Genomic DNA, 4,790 nt, shown 5'->3' with positions numbered 1-4,790 from the left:
TAATTTCAGCAAAGAGGCCTTTCATTGTTCATCTGTTTTCTAAAAATAAATCTGTTCCGTGAATCCGACTAATGCATGGCTGTACAAATCCTTGTTTTTCCTCTAGGGTTATAAACTCTTTATTATACATCCACTTAATTATTTCTCCTTTGTCGTTATGATTTTCAGACGGCATGGAAATAACGACATGATTCTCAATATGATGATGAAATGAGAGCAATCTTTATTCTTCTAAATTCTTCTTTTATAGAGTACTTCGGCACAATTCATATGATTGGTCTTCAGAGTCTACACCCTTTTATAAACACCTTTCACTTTCCCAAGGATTGTTTTTGGTTCCTCCTTTATTTTTCCCAGGCCACTTTCCCAGGCCTGTGTGAAAGTACCGTGTGAAGGATTTCACACAGACACTGCTGCTGCCCGATGCCTAATTTCAGACCAATTGTCAGCATCCATATCTCCCTTTTTTTGTTTAAAGCTGAGGGTGGCGTCTGTGTCTGTGTCCTCCCCTGCAGGGCCCTTACAAGGAAACAGACAAACACGACACCAGAAGTCCCATTAGTAATCAAACAATCACTAAATAGAATTTCCATTGGGCACCGACTTAAAATGGTCTGGGAAGTTCTGTGGCATTTGGTGTTGACCCTTCACAACCATGTCCATGCACCAGCGTCAAGCTTAGCTATTTACTAATTCTAATACAGAAAACAAAACATCATTAGCCTGCTCAAAAATGGCAGTCTAATTAGTCAAGATCCATCACTCTAGGAGTCATCCTTTCAGATAACAAGGGCTTTTCCTGCTTTGTTAGCAAAGGACGGTGTTCGTTGCATCAACACCTGCAATGGCAAACTGGTTTATCTTTCCAATTTTGATAACTTATGACTGGGCAGGTGATAAGCAATCTGCCCTGAAGCACATTGTGCTTAAAAATTTTCCAATAATTCAGACAACCTGGTTGACCCCTTTTTTTTTTTTTTTTTTTTTTAATGCAAAAGCATGCAATGTTGATGGGGCAGAGACCCATTGCAGGATGTGCAGGATTGGACCGTCGTTCACTCAATTGGCCCATAATACCTGTAGGATGTAACCTAGAAAAGAAAAAATAATAAGAATAATAAAAATATCAATAAAAGATATCTGACACAAAAAAAAAAATCTACATGATCCCAATCACCACAAGGCAAACCACAAAGTGAAACAACAACCCTTGATAACTACAAAGCATACACCGAAGCCACGGGAAATATTACCTAAAATACAACTACATCTATGTAAGAAAATTATGTGAAACAACCTCTACTATAAAATTAAAACAAATGAAAGAGAAAGGTCCATTGAGCCAAGATGTTGATCCTTGGCATCACTGGATGTCTTCTCTAAGTCTGAAGCAGGGAGTAACTTGAAGATGATCAGTGAAAAACAAGACCATGCTGCTGACACAGGACCATTGTTGTCTCCATAATTTTCAACCACATGGTCATCTCCTTTGCAGTCTATGTGATAGCCACAAAGACTATGCAGTGTCCCTTTTCACTCCTCAAAGGTGATGGGCAACATGACTGCTGAACCTGCTAATGATGAAACACAGGCATATCTTCTTAAGTTAACAAACTTGTCAGACTCCACTGCCCTAAATTGATAAACTTGTCAGACTCCATTGTCTAACAGATCAAGATCCAGGTTTCATAATTATTATTTTTTCCAGAATCATAACATAAATGTTACATTGTTATACTTTCTCTTTTGATAATAATTTTCATCAGCCCAGAAACTGCAAAAGCTGAAGTGCTTCTTTCCAGTGATGCCCTGTTCATCCTTCCCGGGCAGGAGTTTCAGGTTCACTCCAAAGATCAATTCAGCTGTTATATTTGTCTTGGGTTGAAAAATGTAACCAAAAATGTGTATTCTATTTTCATCTGTTGAAGTCAGTTGGGAGATATTGCTCCTTATCTCTTGTAACTCTAGGGGTGGAAAGAGGGCAGATGCCTTCTGTTAATGGGACACCTGAAAACACCAGATAAGGCAGTGCCTTCTTATCTTTTCCTCCACCCATCCTCCTCCAAGGGATATCATCTGTGAATGGGCCATTTAAGGCCTCTCACATGACTGATAACATTACTTCATTCCATTGTGAGATGCTCCACCCAGCGGGAGGAGCCAAAGCCTTTCCACTGAGATAAAACCAGCAATCCCAAACACCAAGGTAGCCTGTTTCCACTGGATTCCCAGAGGACAACTGGACCCTTTCTTGAGGATCATCTTCTACGGAGCCACAACTGTCACTCTGGGATGACTTACTTTGGACTGCTTCCAACACCCTGACCAACAGGGTGTCAGGTTTGCATTCTGACTCTGTCAGTGGTCCTTTGTACTATTGCATTTATTTTATTTTATTTTATTTCATTTTTACCTTTCTTGTTGTTTGTTCTCTCTCTATTAAATTGTATTTCTGGCTTAGAGTCTCACTGGTTTTGCTTTCAAACCAGTACATATTTAAAGGTCAAATTGCTGAATCAAGTAACTCATATGTAATTTTTTTGCTAAAACATCTGGGCCCACAGGCAATTCCCATACAGAAAGAACCCAGGCATGGCCAGTGCCAAAGCTCTACCTATATAGGAATCCCTTACTCCAATTGTTAAAACAAAATTTGTAAAAATCTTATGATAAAGACTAATATAATAATTGATACCTCCTAAATTTGTCAGTATAGGGATGCTCTGAACTCAGCAGGCTCTTGAGATGGTCTGTGACCCAGAACTGGAACAACATCCCAAACCGTCACGACAGAAGAGGCATTCTTACAAACTCAGATAACCTTTTCCGGAAATCTGAAAATATTTAAAAAATCATAAATGCAAAAACTAATAGTTAAGACAAGGAAAAAATCCTTGAGTGACCTGTGTGCTACAGGCACATAAACAAACAACACAAATGAGAAAAAGAGGCCATAAGGCCATGATAATAACTCTATCATATCAGTGAATTCACATTATATAATCAATATATCATTAATAAATATCTTTAAAAACCGAGATAACACTTAAAAATCATAACTGAGTTATAATATAGAATTATTAATAATTCTTGTGTTATCTGCAAAATTTGCAACAAAGGTTGCTCATTTGTTTTTTGTTTTTCTTTTCATTTTTCTTCTATTATAAACAAGCATTTAAAGCTCCAATTCTATTCACTGGAGATGCCGTAAGAAAAAAATTTTTGAGGGAGGGTGGGAGGAAAAAACCCAAACAAAAACCAAATCATCCCTCTGAAAAGAAAAGCTTCCACCCGCCTCAGCGGCGGCGGACACTACGTGGCCCTGCCATGTCTGAGGCAGCGGGGCTTCAGGGCCCCAGGCCCCCCCCCCCCCTTGGCCACATCTCCGCGGGGGTGGGGGAAATCAGGCAAACGAGGCCCCCATTTCCCTGTAAAAAAGCTATACCCTAAATTTCAAGCAAGCACCTCCCACAGCCTAACAAGCTGTCTCGAAGCACCGGACGCTGCTCATGGCGACTGGGGATGGGGGAGGGACAACCGAATGGGGCTTGGCGGGGCTCAGCCCGCCCCTGCCGCCAGCCCGCCGCTGCCTCTTTCGAGTGGAGAGACGGCAGCCCCCCTTCACCGCTTTCGGAGGAACAGGAGGGGGGGGCGAAAAAGATGGCAAGCCAAGAAAGATCGCTCTTTGCCCTACCGTGCAGGGTGGGGGAAGGGGGAAAGGAGTGGGAGGACTGCTCCTGCCGTTCCTTTGCTGGCTCTGTGCAGGTTCACACGGGAGGAGAAAGAAAAGTGGCGGCTGCGTCGCGGAGTGGGGCGGTGGGGAGGGGGGAGGGGGAAACGGCGGAGGGAAAGGAGAGGCGCTGCCTCTGCTCCCACTGCCACCGCACATGGAGGGGAAAGCTCCACCCGCAGCGCCGCGGGAGTGCACCGACAGAGGGGGGAAATACAAGGGACCCGCGGCCCCACACGCCCCCTGGCCTGTGCACCTGCGGAGGGGGGGGGAACCGAGCACGGAGAGAGCAAGAGAGGGAGAGAGATTGGCTCGGTCCCAGCACACAGCCTTCTCAGGGCTGCATTCCTGTCTCACGCCACCCCCGCGGAGGGAAAAAACAAAGTTAAAACACAGAAAAACAAAGAAAAGCAAGCCCTAAACTTACACGGGAAATCATAAAAACAAGCATAGGTAAAGTTAAAAGCATAAAACACTCATAAGGTGAACTTTTCGCCCTGAAACCCACAGGGATACCGAAAGGGATGGTGAAGCGGGACCATGGGGAAAAACTTTTGTTACAATATATTTTGTCTGACTTCCTTCCAACGTTCGGAACCATGGCGCTCCATACAAAGTTGTGTTCGGTGGCCCACACTGCCTGCCTGCTCTCTGGAGGGACATGTGAAGCACAATGGAGATATTCCATCTCTTCAGAAGACCGAACTGGGCTTTAGAAGCACTGAGGCAGGAGGAGGAGGCAGCAACCAGCGGACACTGCAGGCAGAAGCGCCGTCCTCGCTGACGGAGAGAGTGGCGGTGCAGACGCTCACTTTGATGCCCCGGATGGAAGCGGAAGAAGCGGGGGGGGGGGGGGGGGGGGGGAGGGGGGGTGTGTGTGTGTGTGAAAGAAGTTGTCGGCAGCAGAGAATTCAGCTGCTCTGCCAGTGAAGGCACAAGCTGTCCTCTCTCGGGAGAGCTGGTTCCCCAAATTTTTTGGAACCTCTGCCTGGCTGTCTGTTCTGGGAATCAGACTGGCTTCACCAGGTGCTGTCCGACCTTTGGCAGGATCGATCTTTCC

General features: G+C 44.8%; 1 long non-coding RNA gene across 1 annotated transcript; it reads right to left on the bottom strand.

Annotated features, from left to right (window-relative positions):
- Nucleotides 1–926: 926 nt before the first annotated feature.
- Nucleotides 927–4,562, bottom strand: LOC134563463 (uncharacterized). The gene is made up of 3 exons (XR_010083383.1): nt 3,695–4,562; nt 2,696–2,834; nt 927–1,091 (listed from the first exon to the last, which is right to left on the bottom strand). It is a non-coding gene; the product is annotated as an uncharacterized LOC134563463 (long non-coding RNA).
- Between the last annotated feature and the right edge of the window lie 228 nt (nt 4,563–4,790).

The sequence above is a fragment of the Prinia subflava genome, chromosome W (assembly GCF_021018805.1).
Source record: "Prinia subflava isolate CZ2003 ecotype Zambia chromosome W, Cam_Psub_1.2, whole genome shotgun sequence".
NCBI classification, from domain to species: Eukaryota; Metazoa; Chordata; class Aves; order Passeriformes; family Cisticolidae; genus Prinia; species Prinia subflava.
The sequence above is the reverse complement of the archived record's forward strand: the minus strand, read 5'-3'. Positions and strand labels throughout refer to the sequence as shown.